At 33.4% G+C, this 22,663-nt stretch overlaps 1 long non-coding RNA gene across 1 annotated transcript; it reads left to right on the plus strand.

The window, feature by feature from the left end:
* The first annotated feature begins 14,441 nt into the window (after nucleotides 1-14,441).
* On the plus strand, nucleotides 14,442-17,842 carry LOC145610356 (uncharacterized). The gene is made up of 2 exons (XR_014106271.1): nucleotides 14,442-14,619; nucleotides 17,527-17,842. It is a non-coding gene; the product is annotated as an uncharacterized LOC145610356 (long non-coding RNA).
* Nucleotides 17,843-22,663: the final 4,821 nt, after the last annotated feature.

Raw genomic sequence — 22,663 nt, forward strand, 5'->3', positions numbered from 1 at the left:
TCTAACTACAATGGACACTTACAATTACATGGCTACAGAGGCTGGAGGAGAACAGAATATAGGTCATAGTGTTGTAGATCACCTGAATTTCTGCTCAAGGTTAAGAAACACATTATAAGTCAGGAACAATTGGAGGATCCAAACTTCTTTTTTAGAGTGAAGTTTGACAAAGAAGGAAGATTTTCCAATATCTTTTGGAGAGATACAATGATGCTAGAAGACTATAGGATATATGGAGATGTTGTTATCTTTGATACAACATACAGGACTGTAGACACCTAATAATGTTTCCCCAAAACCAAATCCGATGATGAACACCTTTCACTGCCTTTATTGGTCGGGTTGAGTATGTAATCTTTAGAGTGCTTAAATCCATGTCTCTATCCAAGATATTTCATAAACCAATCCATTTCCTAGCTCATTTCCCTAAACCATAACTTACTTTCCACTTTTCGTATCCACATCACAAAACCGAGCTGAACTGATTTTATGCCTATTTTAAGCTTTCCAACCATATATCATAAGCCCAATTCCGAGCAATAACGAAAAAGATTTGAGCAAAATACGAAACTCTATCCAAAACTAACACCGTCCCACTATTTCGGCCATATCTTTTGTTCTACAAAATATTTTAATCTGGTTCTAATTGGGTTAGAAAGTATACTTCAAAATATTTCCAACGATATCTTATTCATCTTATTCCAATTTTTGGATCATAAGATATGATAAAAACAAAAACCGCAAAAACTGCTGTCTATCGCAAGAGTTTTATCCGATCCGAATTCTTATCTTTTCTTGATTCGACCCCTCTTTTTTTCCTTATAAATACAGGTCATGTCTCCCCTTTTTCAATCATCAACAAGCTTGATCATCAAATCCTTCTCTCTTCCTCTCTTTTCCACCAAATATCATTCTATTCTCTTTCTCTTATATTCTAAGCCCCAAACCTATATTCCTAATTACATCATTCTTCTCCTAAGCACTCCAAGGAGTCCATACTTAACCCGAGGTTCTATCCTTAAACCAATGCGTGAAAGTTACAAATAACTGAGGGTTTGGACCAAATCAACTCTACTTTTATTTAATCCAATTATTTCAATTTGATTTTTTTTTTTTGTTTTTTTGAAGTTACTAACAATTTATTCATGATGTAGCAATTTAAAGGAACGCGCGGAACCTGAGTAATTAATGTAATTACTTTCTTTTTTATATATATATTGCTAGTATCATGATTAAGGTTGTTATTTGATTTGACTAACGCTATTATTGTTAAATTGCTTACAATATTAATGTTGATTCTATTATTATTATTTATGATCACCATATTTCATGTTTAAAGGGAATATGTAATGGAAAATCACGCCTAATAAGATAATTTGGACAACTGGTTTAGGTTCCTTTAATCTTATTATTAAATCAAAGTGACCACCAATATTTTAATAATGTGTGCATTAATATTCAACCAATTTAGCATAATAATAGATTGGAGCGAATTGAATATTTTGTTTGTATGCCTTTGAGATCACAGGAATGTTTTACACAATAAGAATCGAGTAGAGGCCAATACGGGTGAATGTGACTCCTTTACTCACTTCGTACCATCATCCCCGATCCTCCTTTCATGGTTTCGAACCATATGGAGTTAGTAATCTCATGGATTATGAATGGGGTGTAACCTTCACGGGTCAATCGTTGTTGCCTTCGTTGTCCGTTATTCATGGTTTCCTTATAATGATCCGTGAACGGTTTACAAGTTCCTTAAAAACTTGTTGGCGGCTCCCTACTTTCCTTGTCCCTAATCGTGTCCCTAATCGTATATGTCAATTCCCACTTCCTATGAGTGTCAAGCATATTCACACATGCTTTACGTAGGCGCACTTCGAACGACGCCTACATAACCCGACTCAAGACTTCAACTAACTCAAGAAAGACTCAAAATCACTCAAAAATGACTCGAAATACAAACACACAAAACTCTATCACCTCTAGCCCCTTAAAGAGTTATGTCCTCGTAACTTGAGCACTAACCTTAGCTTAGGCAAACAGTTCTAGCCTCTTTTATCTACCACTTTGACACATCATTTTATTGCATATTGTATTACGTTTTTCTACATCAATTCTTGGTTTCATTTTTTGTTATCAAGATTCAAGATTGCATTGATAAATAACTTCAAGTATTATTTTCTACTCATAATCCTCTTATTTTTATTATTGTTAAGGGCTATATTAAACGTCGCCCTCGTTTTACATTCTAATGCCCGTATTTTTGAACTGACTATTATGCCCCTCTTCTTTTTACTCTCATCCATGCCCCTCTCCTTCTCACTATTATCCGCACAGATTCTTAATTCTCCATGAAAGTGGCTAAACAACTTTCTACTCCATTGTAGCAGCTTTGACCTTTTTCCACCATTGAAGCACCACCATCTCTCCCACGAACCACTACCACTGCCATCACCATCCCATCACCAACCACCACCACAAACACCACCAGTCACCAGGCCATCACCACCAGCAATAGCTTTTAGATTTTTTTTTTAAAAAAATATTAGAGAAAACACCCACATATTTAGTAACTCGTAGGTGGCAACACTTGAATTTTTCGTTCCCACCTACGGGTTACAAAATCTTTCGCCGTTTCCAACAAAATGGCTATAGATTTTGTAGTTCATTTGATGTGTTTCCTGACCACTTTCCATTCCGGTACTGTTGATTTTTGCTACCCATTAATGCCTCGAGAATACTTGGTAATTATAAGGAAAAATTGACAATTACCACCTTCTGTTATGTCCATTTTAGCAATTACCACCTTCTATTTTTTTTTTTTTTTGAAAATTACCACCTTCTATTTCCAAAACATTAAAAGTTACCACCTTCTTGCCCTTCAACTATCACTTGACGTCATTTTGGGCTCATTCTTTCCCTTTCCTCCCTACTTCCCTCACATTTCTCATTCCTAACTCGATTCCCATCCCCCCTTTCACTTCTTTTCCCCCAAACAATCAAAAACACTTCAATTCACTCCTCCAAATCAAAATTGACGAACAATTATTAGTGGTTTGGGGGGAAAAAAGTGAAAGGGGAGATGAGAATCCAAATAGGAATGAGAAATGTGAGGGAAATAGAGAAGAAAGGGAAAGAATGGGCCCAAAATGACGTCACGTGGTAGTTGGGGGGTAAGAAGGTGGTAACTTTTGATGTTTTTGAAAATAGAAGGTGGTAATTTTCAAAAAAAAAATAGAAGGTGGTAATTGCTAAAATGGACATAACAGAAGGTGGTAATTGTCAAAATTTCCTAATTATAATTCCAATTTAACTATTTGTTAGTTTTATTGTGATTAAAGACTTCTTTATAATGGGTAATTCCAAGTTTCTCTTCTTGATAAACATGGAATATATCTCAAGGGGATAAATTTGTTTTTTTACACTGGAAATTGGGGGTACATTGGTCTTTCTTCATATATGACAATTATCACATGGTAATTTTGGATAACGGGGTTAACAAACGGTGAATTGGGGATTTGGGGTAAGGAATTCACCTCACTTTCTCTCTCCTCAAACACTCTCTCTCCTCATCCTAACCCACTGCCCTTTTCCTCCATCGAAATATCACCACCACCAAATTCTCTCTCCTTCCTTTATTCTTCTCCCTCTCTTTATCCACCTCACCACAACTTCCACCCATCCAATCACAAATGGAAGGCAAAGTCGTGTGCGCCACGAACATCCATGAGTTCTTTTTCTTCCTCCGTTCTCCAACCTCCATTGATGGAAATCAAAATCTTCAATACAATAATTGCAACGCATGAACAACCTAGGAGGAAGACAAACCTTCCCTTAAGGGTTAACCATGCCATAAGTTCTCTAATTGTTTTAGGGTTTTTTGTTTGATTTGGCGGCGAAGCCACCGGAAAGGCGAAGGAAAGTGAAGAAGATTGGGGCAACGAAGGTGATGGCAGTTTGCGAGCCAAATGAAGATGGAAAAAAATGGCAATTCGAACCTATTAAATGTAGGAAATTTTGTTTTAACGCTAAATTGGATGGATGTTGAAGAACGACATTAAAGGTAATAAATTCACCATTTCACACTGTCTAAACTGGTCCAAATCACCAGTTTGAGTCAGCACTTTTTTTTATTATAATAGAATTACTTTACAATTCCCAATGCACTATAGTTTCATAAATGCTATAAGAGAAACGCTCCTTGTTTTTCAAGAAGAGAAACTAGGGCACGCCCCTTTATAATTGCATTTTTGTACAGTATGTGAAAAAAATTAGCAATTTAATTTTTTTTGCAGATATAAATCATACGAAGTATAATATAAATTTGGTATTAGTGTATCGGGCTGATTGTGTGTTCACTTTTCGGATTCGCAATGCATTGTGTGTTTGTGCTAGAAAATAATGAAGGATGCTTTAATGGAGAGAAACCCCATAAGCTAATTTTAACAAAGAGTTCACGCCTTCACGGTGCTTTAGAGGATGAAAGTGAGAGAGAGGGGGAAAAATGGTATATTTGAGTTGCGGGCGTTAGTAATTGTTAACCATGTTTTCTTAATCGAATTAATATTATATTTTTATTTATCCATTGCTCTAATCACGACAAGAGTTGGGTTCTAACTGATTTGGATAGATCAATTAAAGGTTTGAGGTGCTTCGTGGAAGTAGTTGAATGGATATTTATTAAGAAGCTAAGTAATGTGCTTAATGTCTTTAACTTGCATGATTCCACTGAAATAAGTTTGATTGTGATTAGCAAAGTCATTGATAACTTGGAAGAGACCTTTGGTATTGTATACAGATTGCTTTTTTCTTGTCGATTGAATTATACATGATTGTTAAATACAACCTTCATCTACTTAGCACACCCCCCTAAAATCCCAAATTTTACCCTCACACTCCAACTCCTTCTCAAACACCCTGTCATTTTTTTCGTTCCTCTCTTTAACTTAAAACCAAATAATTTCAATTAAAAAAGTCATTCAATACTGAAATCAATTTGAGAGCTTGTGCTGTCATTCTTCCATCGAAATTTGTCGCTTGATCTTCCCTACAAATTGTTCGTTGTTGTTGTTAAGGTAATCTACACAATCTCTCAAATTTTTGATGCTCCATTTTACAAATAAATTTAGAGTGTAATCTCTTTTTTTTTTTTTCCTCTTGAGTATGATGAATTTTGAGGGTTTTGTATACTCTTTATTTTATTTGTGGGGTGTTTAATCTTTGTTGGAATTGAATTTTCATTCAATTGAAAAAAATCGAATTGGAATTGGGTAGTATTAGATAAATTGACAAATGCAATTTCAACTGGTATGAAACTGGTATGAAACTGACTTGACTGTTTTGTATTGATGAGCTAAAATAGAGGAATTTATTCCGTATTATTGGGATGTAATAGTTGTAGTGTTTTTGTATAACTGAAATATAATAGTTCTTGTTGTTTTGTATAACTGGTTAGTAATAGAAATCACTATTTCTTTCATTTGAATCTTAATACTTGTTTGAATTCTAATTTGTGAGCTGTATAACCCACTATTAATTTATTCCTCATACTCCTTGTTGCTAAATACATTCAGCAAAGAATCATGACTAGATGTTAGTAAATTCTTAATTCCTTTAAAGAAAGGAGACCAAATGGGTATTAATTAGATGAGTAAGAAGAATGGCAGCTTGTTTCTTAATAGCCTGTTCCTTTATTTTTTGTAAGCTATGATCTAATTTGTCTCAACTAATATCTATTTTCATTATCTAATTCAAGCCTGCTAAAAATAAGTTTAATTCTATGATCTAAATTGTCCTTCATGCTTCTTGTTCCGATCCATTAGCTAACAAAATCATGCAACGCCTACACTTTTATCATAAAATTTATGTTAATTGGTTGCTACACTTGGGAGTGGAGGAGGGAAACAGCCCACACCGCAAGCTGCTTGCTGCTCACTTGGGCATGGAGCAGACTGCCCTACAACCACCATGCGGCTGTGCTCCGATCCAGTAGAACCTAATGGGTCTCAAACAAAAGAAGTCGAGGCAAAACGAGCATGGAATATAATAAAAGGCCTCGCAGAAGAACAACTGCAGTGCAAGGTGGTCTTTTGTCGATTAAGTTGTTTAGTGGTTATCGTGGTCATGTTTTATTTAATTTGTGAGAAATAGAGCTTATTTCTTTGTTCAATATGTACGAAATATAGTATAATATTTCGTTTAATATATTCGAATTAAAGTATACAATTTTGTTCAATACGTATGAAATAGCGTATATAATTTTGTTCAACATGTGCGAAATAGAGTACATTGTTTTGTTCAATATGTGCGAAATACAAGCATCGATTTTGTTTGATGTCGTCAAAATTTATTTGTTTCACAAGAAGTGTACTCGGAAAAAAAAAAAAAAAAAACAAAAACAAACAAAAAACAAAAAAAAAAAAAAAAAAAAAAAAAAAAAAAAACAAAACAAAACAAAATAAAAAAGCGAAAAACTTACATCAATTTTGAGAATTGTCCTCCGTTGCAATCTTAATAAGTATTTTGAATCGATTTTGGTACTCGTGTGACAGAAAATTTCAAATTTATTAATATGTTTTACCAAGTTGAAAGAGAAGAAGAAAATATAATTTTTATACTTCTATTAGGGTTGAAAAATAAGAGAAAAGGGTTGTGTCAAATAAACATAGGTTGCGTTTAGCAACCCCCGAATTATATGTTAGGGGTATAATAACTATTGCATTGATTATATTCATGGTGAATCTTTAACGTAAATGCTTTTTATTATATAATTTCCCTTATTACTCAATTTATTTGCATTAGATCAATTAGAATTCTTATTATTTGAATTGATTGGTTGTTTAGTAATTACTTGAGTATGATAATAATTAGTTAAATCATAGTCTCTTACCACCATCAATAACTTCCAAAAACCACTTTTTCCCTCCATCGATTTACTTTTTTCACAGCTTCATTACCAAGGTGTCCCTTACGTATACTCCAAAGTCGCCACCGAAAAAACTTACTCTATTTGTGAAGCCATCCATTGCGATTGTTTTAAAGTCAAATTGGAATCAGTCGAGATCAGGTTTTTTGATTGTGTTGTTCTTCCGGTAGAAAGGGAAAGTTTAAAAAAAACTTAGCTAAACAAACCACCAACACTAACTCCTTTCTTTAATTCTAAACCCATCTCCACCACTACAACCAAAGCAATCCAACTTTCTAGAGCAATGCCTCATTTCATAACCTACCTCTTACATTGATTACATTCTAGGGTATGGGATGGATTCAAAGAGGTAGGAGTTGATTTCAAAAGTTAGGGTTGCTAAAAAGTATGGGTGTGTAGGCGTCGTTTGAAGTGCGCCTATTTAAAAGCATGTTGTGAATATGCTTGGCACTCATAGGGAGTGGGAATCGACATATACGATTAGGGAGACGATTAGGAACAAGGAAAGTAGGGAGCCGCCAACAAATTTTTTAAGGAACTTGTAAACCGTTCACGGATCATAAAAGGCAACCACGATTAAGGGCCAACGATAGGCAACAACGATTGACCCGTGAAGGTTACACTCCATTCATAATCCCTGAGATTACTAACTCCATATGGTTCGGAACCACGAAAGGAGGATCGGGGATGATGGTACGAAGTGAGTCATGGAGTCACATTCGCCCGTATTGGCCTCTACTCGATTCTTATATTGAAAAGCATTCCTGCAATCTCAAAGGCATACAAACAATAATTCAATTCGCTCCAAACTATTATTTAACTAAATTGGTTTAATATTAATGCACACATAATTCTAAAAATTTGGTGATCACTTCAATTTATAATAAGATTAAAAGGATCCTAAGCCGGTTGTCCAAATTATCTTATTAGGCGTGATTTTCAATTGCATATTTCCTTTAAACATGCAATATGGTGATCAAATAAATAATAGAATCAATATTAATATAAAAACCAATTTAATCATAATTCTAACAACATAAAAATCATTAGAAAAATAATAATAATAAAAAGAGCATGATCCTTACTTTGAATCTGTTTGTTTGCAACTTCAAAATAATAAACGAGTTAGTAACTTCAAGGAAATAATAAAGCAATAACTAAATTAAATTCAATACGATAAGGTTGATTTTGGGGCCAAACCCTCAAACGATTCTACCTTTCACGCTTTGGCTTAAGGACAGAACCTCGAGTAAAATATGGACTCCTTTGAGTGCTTGAAGAAGGAATTTTGAAGTGAAAAGGGTAGGCTAGTGTTTAGGTTAATAGCATAGAAGAGAGAAAATAATAATAATCGAATTCTTGTTACCCCGTACATCAGAAATGAGGGGTCGGGGTATTTATAGGGAAAATGTGCTGAGGGGGCACACGGAACCCAAAAATGATAAATACCCTAAAAAAGTATCCCGTGACACGGCCAGACTGTACCGTGACACGGTCAGGCTGTACCGTCAGACGGTACACTTTCCTGTGACGCGGTACAGTTTTGGAGTGACGCGGGAAATTTTCAGAAAACGAAATGAAAAACGCGTTAAGGGTTTACGCGGAAAGGACACGGAACATCCCGTGTCACGACAGACCTCCTGTGTCACGGGAAGTCCCACCGTCAGACGGGAAGGGTTCCCGTGACACGGTCAGACTGTACCGTGACACGGTCACTTCCAGTCTATTTTTCCGTCTAAATTCATTTTTAACCCTAATTTCTTTTGGCTTTTTAAGTGCCGATTGATAATTTCGGGCTTTTTTCTGACTTTTATTATTCGGGCTAAAATAAGAAAATAATAAAATAAAAATAAATAAAATGTTTGGGCCAAAAATAAATAATAAAATAAAAAAGGTTTGGGCTTAAAATTAATTAACAAGCTTGGGCTAAAATTAAAACTATGCTTTTACCAAATGTCAAGACTAATCCATAGACCTTTCAAAAATATGAATTTAATAAAATACGATTTTTTAAGCACTCTCGGGATTAAATACTAAACCCGACCAATAGTGACGATGAAAGGTTATTTATCATCGGGTTTGGTTTTGGGGAGACATTTTTAGGTGTCTACAGTGTGTTAAATTTATTTGAGTGGGTGGGGGTAAATTTATGGTGGTTGGAGTGGATAATTGGGGCTAAGTGTGTGATCAAATGCAATGACTAGGAGAATTAAGCTAAGTGTCGTGCAAAGATACCATGAGGAAGAGGAAAGCCAGAAATAGAGGTATCCAAAAAAAAAAGTTCCTTTGCAAGAACTGGTGCTTCAGAAATGAAAACTTGAGAAGAGAAGGTTCCTCTCAAGGAATAGAAGCTTCACCAGAGAAGAGAAGTTCCTTCCAAGGAACAGAAGACTCGGCGTAGAAGCTTCATTAGAGAACATGAAGACTAAATGTATTTTTATATTTTAGGATTTATGTAAATTTGAGATATTAAGTTACACTCAAAAATAGTTGTGTTGAATTGGTCTAAAAGATTAAATTATGCATGCTAGTTGTGAGGTAAACTGTTTTTCTCTAACGACTATCTTTCCAAACAAAAAGGATTTTATTTTACTCTGATTTTCAAAATATCTTTTTAAAAAATAAAATCTTCCATGTTTTCCAAAACTTGCGGCCAACTCCCCATGATCACTTTCATGTCATGGTCAAGCACATTAAGGAGTTCATGTTTCCTTGAATTTAGGAACATGATCTTCTTAGTGGGTTAGAGCAGTGGCGTAATGGAGTTGCTGCACATTAGAGGATTTTCCAAAGCGTTTGTTGCTCTATAAATAGTTCTTGATTTCTGTTGGAAAACTCACCCTTGCTCACATAAATTTTCAAGCTTTTGCTTTCTTAATTTGAGTTACGAGTCTAATTCCACATTAGTGAAATAATTGTTCTTATGTTCTTATACTAGAGTTATTTTCTTTCGAGTTGTAGTTTGGGGAATGGGGAAGTTTGAGTGAACTTCTGTTTGTGAGTAAGAGAAGTGAGAAAGAGAAGAGAAAGAGAAGAGACAAGTGAGAAGAGAGAAAGAGAAAGAGAAGAAAAGAGTAACAAGTTGGGTGACTTGTTCCTCGGGGATTTAAGTTTGTTGAGGAACCTGAAATAAGAGTCTTTAGTTTGTAATAGGATTTATTGCCCTATTCTAGTGAAAATTCTTTTCCTAAAATTCGAAGTGGTCGTGGTTTTTCTCCTTGATTAGGGCCAAGGAGTTTTCCACGTAAAATTCTCTCTTGCACTTTTAGTTCCTTCAGATTATCTTTTGTTCCTTTAGCTTAGTTAGTTTTAATTCCGCAAAAAGTTTACCTAAACAGTCATACTACCCCCCTTCTTATAGTATTCATTGAAACAACAGATAGGTCTTCAAGTAGGTGGTCTGGATATATGGAGGTGGGGGTGGGGGTGATGGATATTCTAGAGTGGTGGTGCACATAACTGAAAAAAAACATTAAAAAAAAAAAAAAAGAAATCAATGCCTGAAAATGATAGTCAAAGACGGAATAATACCAACGGTTTCATCTTACCAAAAAATGTAAGTTGGTGGTTTTTGTTTACAAGAAATTTTAAAAAGTTTTTCTTTTTATTTTTGGAGGGAGGACATATGCTACATTGCCGACAATTACTAGTTTAGGAATTTGCTCTCTCGTTTCTAGTATTAGAATTTTCAAATGAACTTTTCAAGAAAGTATCCATGACATTTACATCTATTCGAATTCTGAATTATTCAAGGAAGTCTCCTACCACATCTTAAAAGTCGTCTTTCATAAATGGTGAATCAAATCATTAAACGATTTACTTTTTGTTAGATACTCCCACCGTCACTTTTAATCTTTACGCTTGATGATTTGTCTCTCATAAATTAGGAAATTTTGTCAACAATTATCAATTATAGCCTCTGTTTTGAAAACAACTACCTTTGAAATTTTTTTTTTAAAAACAACTACTACAAAATTTTAAAAGTTAGAGTAGCACTGCCACATTAGTATTTTCGGCTAGATTCTCCGGTGAGAGAGGCCCACAAAAATTAATTGATTCTAAATGTAAAAATAAAAACACTGAGGGAATACCAATACTTGTGATAATAATATCTTTTGTATTATTTTAATATTGTATTGGAGACTTGGAGTACGTGAATACAAATGGACATTGAATTCAAACAGTAGGTTGTTTTTTAAAAAATAAATATTTTTTTCTTTTTTTTTTGAGGGAAAATTCAAACTGTACTCTCTCTCTCTCAAAAAAAATTGTCACTTCTTTGTGGAGTATCTAAAAATTAAAACTAAGTACTTCGTGATTTTTTACGACACTCTTTGTTCTCCAATGGTCATTTTAATTTTCATGTGCTAAAAAAATTTATCATGAATAGCACTTCCAGTCGGATTCAAACTACTCAACTATTGATGTATAGAATAAAATTAGGATTCGTCTAAAAAAACAAAAACTCTATGAATAGTAAGACCCGTTCTATCACCTATTGCCTTTTGTATATATGTGTCAATTATTGTAATTTTCCTAGTGAAAATAAACGAAATTACAAATTCTTATTGCATTAAGATTTGACTTATAGAAATTAGAACCGCGGCCGTAAAATTAAAATTAGATAACCAATTGCATAGATTGACTAAAAATTCTACAATGTCATTCTTCAAAAAAGGCACCACAATATGATGACGTGGCGAAATCTAATTGGCCTGTATTTAGTATTTTGATTTTCATTTTGAATTAGTTTAATGTCTATAATGTATTAAATTTGTGTTTATATTATGTATTATTTTTTTAATATATGTATTTTTTTTTTTTTGCAAATACAATTTTAAATTATAATTTTTTTTTATAATACCAATTAATTGTAAATTGAACACCGTAAATTGACGCAACAATTGTAAAAATTCAATCAAAACACACAACTCCATTAAAATATCACCAACTAAAAAAACCCTAGAAAAAAATTAAATGAAAATGATGAACCAAATCAAATCAACTTCCAGATCAAAACATCTGAAATCCTTGGAAAACCCCAAATTAAAATTTAAAAAAAAATCGAACAAATATAAAGTGGAACTACAATTTTAACAGTAGCTTTCTCTCTGGCTCGATTAACCTTGCCATTACTCCATATATGGCGGGCAATGCTATCTTCTTCTTCTTCTCCCCCCCTATAGTTGCTTCCATTTTTTAAAAAATTAAAATTATCGAAAATTGTATACCAATTAGATTTGAAAACCCAATAAAAATCCAATCTTTAATTGGACGACTTGTTGATTGGAATTTCAGTTTGAGTTCCGACTACATTATACAAGATTTTGGGATGGTTAATTAAGAACCTCATTTACGATGATGAACTGACGAAACGATAATAAACTATGATGAATATTTGATTTTCTAAATTTTAATTACTCGTATAATTTAAATTTCGAAAATGATTTTAAAAAATAAAAATAGATTTTCAATTACTATAATTATGTATTTTCTACAATTATACATGTATTTACAATTATAAATACTTTATAGTAAATTTTAGCCTTTTAAAATAAATGAAAAATTGACCAACCATAACATGCCACGTCAGCATGTTATGGTGTCATTTTTTGAAAAATGACATAGTAGAAACATCCATAGATTGATACTTTATTTGGTACGAAATAGTCTAGTCTTAGCTTTAAACTTTTCAAACGTTAACGCAATGAAAATGTCAAATGTTTACCTAAGAGGCTAAGATCAATAATTAAAAAAGACAAAGTACGCGTCAAATATCAACAAATTTAAATCGATCATACATAATTTTTCAATATAGTTTTCAGAGGGTAATTCCAAGTTTCTCTTCTTGATAAACATGATAAGTATCTCAAAGGGATATTTATGTCATTTTGGGTATGTAAGTGGGGCTAATTATGTAAATTGCTTTTAAATTGACATTCTTTTCCTCAGTCCTTTCTCCTTCGTTCCTCCATCTGTTCTCCATTCTATCACCTACTTTATGAAATTCAATGGAGAAATCAGAATGCATGAACATTTTCGATGAAGGTAGAAGTCGAACTGTGCCCTAAAGGGTTAACCAAGTCCCAATTTCTCTATTTTTATTAGGGTTTTTCGTTTAATTTGGTGGCGAAGCCACCGGATAGGTATGGAGGTTGAAGAAAATATGGGACGACGAAGATGATGATGGATTATGAGCAATACGATGATGGTAGTTTATGGTTTATAGTGGTTTGATGCCATTAATGGAGTACACCGGTGATTTGGTGAAGGTGAGGGGACGAAAGATTAGAAACAAAAAAGTATAATAAAATAAAATAAAATATTAAAAAAGTTGCTTCTACTTACCAATATGCCATTTTGAGATACAATGATGTTTATCAATAAGAGAAACTGGGGCATCCTCGTTTTCAGATAAACGCTGGATGATAGTAACATGCGGAATAATAATAATAATAATAATAATAATAATAATAATAATAAACAATGTTCCTTATTTTTAAAATGTTAGGTTGAATTTATTACTTCACATCCTTTTTATGTTCAAATAAAAATTTCACGGTTTTGTCACCTTCATATATCTATATCAATCATCAAAACCTTAATCCCATAAGTAGGGTCGATTAACATGAACCAAATTTGATTATTCCATTTAGTCATTGATATAAATCTTCCTCCTCCATCCCATATTAGCAGACTTGTGGGTTTTCCCACTGCCAGTCCCAAACCTGGATAACTTCGCCAGTGAGTTTTTCCACTGCCAGTCCCATGCTTAGATAACTCCACCAGTGGATTTTTCCGCTGCGAGTCCCACACCTGGATAATTCCGCCTGTGGGTTTTCCTGCTGTCAGTCCTAAGCTTGGATAATAGAGAAGGGTTTCGTTAGGCCAATGACAGCCTGTGTAAAACTTTGTCACATCCCATGACATGAGCCGAATTGAGATATCTCCATGTATATAATTCAAATCAGTATAACGACAAATTGATATATTTTGTATCTAATGACCTTAAAAAATGCAAAAAAATAAATAAAGGACAAAATGATCTTGTTAACAAACCCCCCCCCCTCCCCTGTGGATTTTGGACTAGTATTTAAAATATTTTTTTAAAGTGGTATTAATTGAAAATACATGATAAAATCACGTGTTAATTGGTGTAATTAATGTCATTTTTAATTTGATATTTATAATTGTTATCGAATGCCCCGGGGCATTAGTTAGCTAATAATCAGAAGAGTAATGCAACTAGTTTGTTTGTTTGTTTATTTATTTATATATTTATTTATTGAAAATGTGGTTTACTAATCCAAAACAACTTTTACAAGTCAATCTAATCCGACTTACTGGTAAAGGTTAAGGACCCATGAGAATGGAAAGAAGGATAAGGACACCTCATTCCACATATGCCCTTAAGGAAGATGTTATTTCACAACCTTGATGGCACGACTATTCTATAAGTTAATTATTTATTTTTTGTAAAATTTAAATGTGATTGACTGCGGTCCCAGTCTTTGAGGTCACAATAGGCTATAAATATAAGTTCAATCCTTGAACTTGTATCACCCAAAAACAAGTTGTAATGGCTTCTTCAAAGATCTTTGTTATTACCATTATATTTGCTGTTCTTTTTCTAGTCCCAAGCGAAATTTCTGCTCGTCAGCTAGCAGAACCTTTCTCAACTAAAAAGACACGTAAGCTTCTGATTCTTTGCAATGTCATATAAGTTCTAAATCAATTAGTTTATTTGATTTTCTTTTTTTCTTAATTGATTCAAGTATATATATATATATATATATATATATATATATATATATATATATATATATATATATATATATTACCTTGCATTTATTTAAATATTTTCTTTTCTTTTCTTATTTTTTTTTTTACTCTAAAGTAGATAAGAAAAATTGCCCAACCAATTCTTATAGAAATTACTCCAAACTCGATCTTTTGACACCTAATTATAGGAGGAGGGGACCAATTGAGTGTTTATGTAGTGGTGATTGGGACTACACTTAGTAGGGAGGACTCGTGTTCGATCCCCCGCAACAATAATTGGGTGGGGACTGGAACCTAACCACCCAAAACTGATCCCCGAATCCGGATTAGCCCAAAGAGTGAATCGGGTGAAACACCAAAAAAAAAAAAATTATAGGAGGAGGGGGATATATAATGAGATCACCACCTTTAAAGTACCTCTAGTCGGATTGATTCCACCTTTAAAGGTATTAGAAGGGCCTTTTTTTTTTTTTTTTTTTTTTTTTTTTTTTTTTTTGATCTTGTAAAATTAGGCATGCACTCAATTAATGAGTAGATTATTAAAATGATAAATATGTGAAGGATTTGTTATGCATATGTTTTATATTGAATGCGCATATAATTTAAACTAAATTTGCAAAAAATATTGACTCAAATTAGCTGTGCAAATTATTTTATGTTTAGTACAATGCGCATAATATTAGTTTTCCACAATTCCACATAAATAGTTTGAATGTTTGATTTTTGAGCTTGTAAATAAACAGGGGTGGAATCAAAGGGGATGTAGCAGGCCATGGAATAAAATAAATAAACAGATGGAATAAAAAGGTGAACGATGTTTTTTCTGTGTAGTTGGCTATACCCTCTGGTCGGCGGTACTTATTCAGAGGTTAATTACTTATTTAGGGGCTACTTAATTAGACTGTCAAAGGTTACATAACTTGGGGTTACTCAGCCGATTAACGTGTTTTCTGTGTGAAAGTAACCCATGACCAAGTAACCTCTAGTTGATAAAATAACAAGTGACCAACTGAGTAACCCCTGAATAAGTAATCCTTAACCGATTAACCCCTTATTGACCGAGTAACCCCAAAAGAAGTAACTCATGAACAAGTAATCCTGGCCACACGGTGTGACCAGTCACATATAAAAATTTGTGAAAGGCGAATGGAAATAATAAATACTGTTAGGTAAGAACGACCAATATTATGTAAAGTTTACTGAAAATATAATTTTGACTTTTACCACCTCCATAAATCTACTTATTGACTTTTACTACCTACATAATTTTAAGTTTTATTACTTTACCACCACATAAAAAATAAAGTTGGCTTTTCCCACCAAAACCCAATTTTCAGCGATGGAAAAGTGTTGTGGGGAAAAACCAACTAACCTTCCAAAAATAGAATAAATGACTGGTAACCTGTTTCATAGGATATGGAAAACACGTGTCGAATTGTGATTGATAAGGATTTTTTTAATTTTGTTTTTAACATATTTCTAATAAAAAAAATGATATATACAAAATTTTAAAAAACTTAATTAACAAAAAAATAATTCCTTCCCTCCCTCTCCAACCCTTTTCCCCGATCTCAGCCTCCCTTGCAACAGCCAACCAACCCCTTTGCACGCTCGCAGCGTCACCGTTCCCCTTCATGCCGCAACCCCGCCCTTGCCATACCATGCAACAATCCCCCTTTCCGACCCCAACCCTCTTTCCAATTCTCACTAGTACGCCCAAGCATCCCCTACTCTGACCCTCAACCCCAACCCTGACCTTTGCTATATCCTAAACCACCATGCCTTGACCCTCCCCAAAACCCAAATCTCCTTGCCCTAACCCTCTCTTTTTGAGGGGTTCAGATTATGGTGAAGGTTGGTGTAGGGTTTCGAGCTGGTGGTGGAGTAGGGGGTTTTAATAAGCGGGTGGGCGTAGGGTAATGTGGCCGGAGAAAGGGTGCCTGGCTGGTGGGGTGGGGCCGGAGAAGGGGTCCCTTCTTATTTATAGATTACAAAGCAATCTACCAATTACAAAGTCACATATGTCACACTTAACCTATTAATTAAACAGGTTACTAACTGGTTTCGTTCTATTTATAGAAGATGCATGTCAAACATCATATTAATGGAGTATAATCAAAAGGTCGTTTAATTTTTGGAGCACTAGGCAAGGGTCGTATTATTATTCGTGACAATATTTTCATAAACTTAATAGAATAATAATTGTATTTTATCTCAATTTATTTGATCTTATTTGAACTTGTTATACCCAAAACTTATTTTTGTAAGGTTAACATAACATAACTTAACTTAAGGAACATGCTTAATAGTCAAACTCCCTTCGTTTTTAAGTATATATACCTCTTCCACTTTTCATTTTCGGCCGTTTTAAATACTTACTCCATTTTCTTTTTTTGGAAAGCTTTTACAATATTTAATCAATTTCTCTCACTAGTGGGCTTAACATAAATCATATTTTACTCAATTTCTCTTACTTAGTAGTATTAATTTCATATTCTCTCTCTTCCAATTCTCTCCACTACTTTAGTTTTATACAATTTTTTATTTTTCTACCCACCCTGCTACTTTCATATTTATTACTTTTTTAAATTTCTCCTAAAACTTCGCGCATAAAAAAATAAAGCAAGTATTGAAAACAGAGGGAGTATTCGTGTACTTTAAGAATATTGAACTTTTATGTTTGGATTATTCTACTTATATAAATTTTCAGAACCATTTATCGTAAAAAATGTGCATTATATTGCAGATCATTATTCCGTATGTATGTACTTTTCCTGTTTTGACTATCTAGTTTTGTTTGTTTTTTATTTTACCAGATTTTGTGAGCCACGTTGGTTCTCCTGCTGTTATTTACTACCCTAATCCACCAATTCCTGATGAGTATCCAACTACTCCGCCATGTGCAGGGTGTATTCCCCCTAATAATTAATGCAACCTCAGTTTCCTACTGTTCTAAATTTAGCAATTTCCGATTTCATACATGTTATGTAATTTGTACTAGAATGTAATAAGACAAATAAAGAAGCGATACGTATAGTATCATACTATCATTTTAATTCATGTTCGTTTCTCCTTCAAAGTTGTATGTCTTGGGTATATCATATTATCATGTAATGTTTCTTAGTTGTGTAATGATCTCTATTTTGTTTATTTTGCATCATAAATAACATACAAACTTCTCCATTTATGCTAGTATATAAACTTGTAACATCAGTTATGTAAAGAGTAGGGAACGTATATCAGTATATTAACTAAAAGAAGTTTAATTTATGGATCTAGTATACCTTTAAACTTTAAAGAATCTAGTATAACACTGAATGTACACACCTTTTGAAAGAAAAAGTAATAGTTTGTATAAAAATATTATAGCAATGAATTGAATATGGACGAAATATTCTTCGAGATACCTATCCTAATGAACGGCGTACCATCTTGCACGTATAATACACAAAGTTACACACTGCTAATAGTTGAGACTATTTTAAGCAAATTTTTCTATAAAATATTACTAATATTACCATGTAAAGGGATACAACCCCTTATGTGCATTTATTGTGCTATATATATGCTCTAGGCTTATTATTAATGAAATTGTTTTTTTCATTCGAAAAAAAAAAAAAATTTATGCATTATTCATAAAATTTCATAGAAGATTATACAAGACCATTTAAAAAATATCCAAATAATTGAGGGGGCTCTAAACTTTAAAAATATGTTTTAAAAGTTGTGAAGAAGACGCAAATGTTGTACTCCCTCCGTTTTTTTTATTTGCATCATTTTATTATTATGGTTTTTTTTTTTTTTTTTTTTTTTTTTTTTTTTTTTTTTTTTTGTATCACTTGTACATATAGTAACTATACACTACACATTATTATTTCTCTCTCTTACTTTAATCCCCACTCAAATTAATTTATCATTTCTCTATCTCATGGTCCCCACTATTTTCTCACATACTTTCACTTTCATGGTCCTTATATTACTTTTACCATTATTGGTAATGCTATATGTAGCCCTAAGGGCTATATAAGCATTAACTATACTCTTGTAAATTGTACTTCCTCCGTTTTCTTTTAGATGCAACACACACTTTTTCACGGTATTTAAGAAATGTGGGGTTCACATGATATAATACACTTTAAAATAGGATGAGTGGTTGTTAGGAGTGTAATTTAGTGGCCTATGTGCTTTAAATAAGGGAAATAATATAGATTTTCCTTAAAGTAACTTTCCCTTTATAGTGTGTTGCAAGTATTGTGACATTTTCTTTTTAGGGAAGTGTTGCAAGTAAAAGAAAACGGAGGAAGTATAAAATTAGGAATTTATGACAAAAACATGAGTAAATCAGTGTAATTAGTGTTTATATTATGATGATTTCTTAACCTTTTACGATTTTTAAGTGTAAATTTAATGCTTATATGTAGCCCTAAGGGCTATGTATATCATTTTCCATAAATTATTCATCCACTCACCTTATTAATTCATTCTCCTAAAACTCCATGCACTTGCAAGTGCGTGATGCAAATAAAAAAACGGAGGAAGTAATAACAATAATTATCAAAAATATTGAAAAACCCCCTTAATACACAAGCTCATGCATCAGGTGCATATAAGATCAGTTACATACATACCCAATCAACTGGCATGGACACTATTTAACTTGTATATAAAAAAAAAACAAGTCTCTTATCGCTGGTCCCACATAAATTTCACAAAATGTGCTTAACACTATTATATATAGTTGTAAGTAAAGTTGTTAAAACCGACCCAACTTGAGAATTCGAAAGACCATCCGTTTGAAACTTTAACTGATTTGATTCGACTCAAGGTATTCATTTACGACTCTAACCCGATCTGTGATTGACCTAAATTCAATCTAAATTCGAAATTTACCTGATCTAAAGTTAATCTGACACCGATTTTACCCGACCTTAACTCAACCAAACTCGAAATTGACCTGACAAACGACCTTAACTCAACCAAACTCGAAACTGACTTGACAAATACCCAACCTAATTTGATGTATTTCGCCCCGAATTAATGTCAGACATATTTTAATTTGATCTAATTTTTACCAGACATGCTTTCAAACAAAACATATTTTAATTTGATCTAATTTGATCTTTTTTTTTTTTTTTTTGTGTTTTCTTAATTATAATGACTTTGATTCATGTTGTTTAGGGTAAAATTACCCCATAAATGTGGTCCGATCCCATAGTGACTCGTGACCCAGTCGGAGGGCGACACGTGTCACCATGGGAAGATGACGCGTGTCAAATGCCTTAAAGGGGCACCTGAAATCAGCAAAGAGAAAAGACCCTCATTACATCAAGGTCCAAATCCCGAGAAATGTCAAGCCGCAAAACGGCGCCCCCAAGTGACACATGACACTCTTAGATTGCGCAGCCAATCACGTCACAGAATTTTTGAGTACAAACCCCTATAAATACCCCAATTATTTATGATGGTGTAAGGAGAGTGTTCCCATCGTAGGGGGTCCTTCTCCTTAGATGTACATGGCCCTTTAAAGCCTAGGATTTTACACTTATTAGGGTGTATTAGGATTTGAATTTCTAACTGTTTGGGAGACCTTGAATTAGAGATGATTCTATCATACACGTTTTTTTGTAAAAAACAAGTAGGAGTCGCCAATGAGTTTTAGGAAAACCCATAAACCTCGTTCATGCCTTTCTCCCAAGTAGAGTTTAAGGGATATTTAGCATGAATCATAAGTTTACCCATGCCCAAATTACTCTATATAAACCAGAAATGAGTTCGGGAGCGAGGGTACCAAGATAACGTTCCTTTTAGAGGGGAACCGCGATCCTATCCCTAGTGCGACCTCTACTAGCTCATCCTTTGCACAATTTCATCACCAAACAATATATGCAACGCGATACCTAAAACTATGTTAGTTGATTTTATTTACACGCGTTGATCATGTAGGAATTACATTGCAAAAGTCGTTATTCTTATTTAATCAAATTTGTGAAAATAACAAGAAATAAACAATATTCGCCTGGTCTTAGGTGATAAAACAACAATTAATTATCAAATTCTAGTCTTGATTAATGAACGAATACTATGCGAATAAATTAATTAAAAGTTTGTTCAAAGTGATCAAACAATACTAATTAATCAATTAAAGTTATTTAAACAATAAAATAAAAGTGATTTATCTAAGTGCTTAGGAAACTAACCGTTCTTCTTTTATATTAAATCTCCGTTAAATACGTTTATGGACTTTCTTTCTTCTTCGTACAGCTTCAATGGATGGATTAGGGTTGAAGAGTAGATGGGAAGAAAGAGGGAAAAGTAGCATGGTAGTAAGAGGGTTTGAGAGATTAGGGGTGTAGGGAATATTTCAAGCATTATGACCCCAAGCTTAAACCCCACTGTGATCATATACTAAAGTATGGTGACGTTCCAAAGGGAAGAAAGCTAGAGCAAAAGAGTCGCCAACAAGTTTTAGGAACTTATAAACCCAAAACGATCCAAGAGATCGTCAACTACATAAGGTCTTGAACCAAATAGGGTTCGGGGATGACGGTACGAATCCAATCTACAAAAGAAGGGACCCGCCCTATAAAATAGGCCTCTACTTTGTTCTAATCGTATTCATGTGCGCTTTCTGACTAGCATGCAAACATTAGGTTTAATCCTAACCTGTTTATCTATGTTGGTTGAATATTAATGCACAAATAAATCTATTGTTGGCGATCACTTGAATTAACATCATATTAGCCTAAAACAAATTATTAATTATCTTATTAAGCGTGATTTCAAGTACAAAATCCCTTAAACAAGTATAAAAGGTGTGATCAAGCAATAACAATAATAAATATCAAGCAACATAAGAATAATCAAAATCATAATAATAATCAAAATATAATCATAATAAGGCATAATAAAGCTTAATAATAATAACAAGATCCTAGGCATGATACTAACAAGATTAATAACAAATCCTAGCATGTCACTAAACAATAAACATCAAAGCTTTTAACCTAACATGGTACTAACTTGATATTAGAAATAATAAAGATACCCTAAACATGATACTAGAAAGCAATAAAAAACATCCTAACATGATACTAGGAAGCAATAAAAACATCCTAACATGATACTAGGAAGCATTAAACAATAATAAACATGCTTTCTACATTGTGAAAGAAATAGAGAGTAAGCTAAATCTACTTACTTTGAAGCCTCGTACCTCTTTCTAGTAAAAAAATACACGAGTTAGTAAACTTCAATGACAATAATAAATCAAAGAATTAAATTAAATGAAGTTTTGACTAGATTTGGACCACACCCTCATAAAATATTAAACCTTGCACGTCTAGGAAGAAGGCAACTTCGAACTTGGCTAGATGATTCTAAATCTTGTGAATGCGGAATATTGTTTGTAAAAGCTAGTTTAGAAAGAGAGAGAGAAAGAAAGCATATATTGCTTAATAGAGAATAAAGAGAATTGGGTGATTTTAAATGAGAGTTGATTAATAAAAACAGAGGCCGAGGACTCTATTTATAGGAAAATAGTCCAGAAAAGTATGGAATTTGATAAGGAATAAAATTATACGCTGTCGCCAGAAATTCACGCTGTCGCGAGGCGATAGACTTGTCGTTTGGCAACAGTCTGACTTGGATGCGCTTTTCCACGCGGAATCCGATCTTTAATCAACTTGATCTACGGAATCCGTACAGAAGATAAAAACGTGTTTAATAACACTACTAGAAAAAGGGTCATTTCCGACGGAAAAATTCCGTCGAAACCACCCCAAAATCCGTCGGAAAACACCTTTCCGACGGAATTCCGTCGTAACCGGTTGTCGGAAAAGCCTTTGTAGGAAATTTGTCTTTTTCCGACGAAAATTCCGTCGGAAACACTTTTCCGACAGAATTTCCGACGGAATTTTCCGTCGAAAAAGATTTTTCAGCACCAGGAAAATCCAT

Source organism: Chenopodium album, chromosome 24 (assembly GCF_948465745.1).
Source record: "Chenopodium album chromosome 24, dcCheAlbu1.1, whole genome shotgun sequence".
NCBI classification, from domain to species: Eukaryota; Viridiplantae; Streptophyta; class Magnoliopsida; order Caryophyllales; family Amaranthaceae; genus Chenopodium; species Chenopodium album.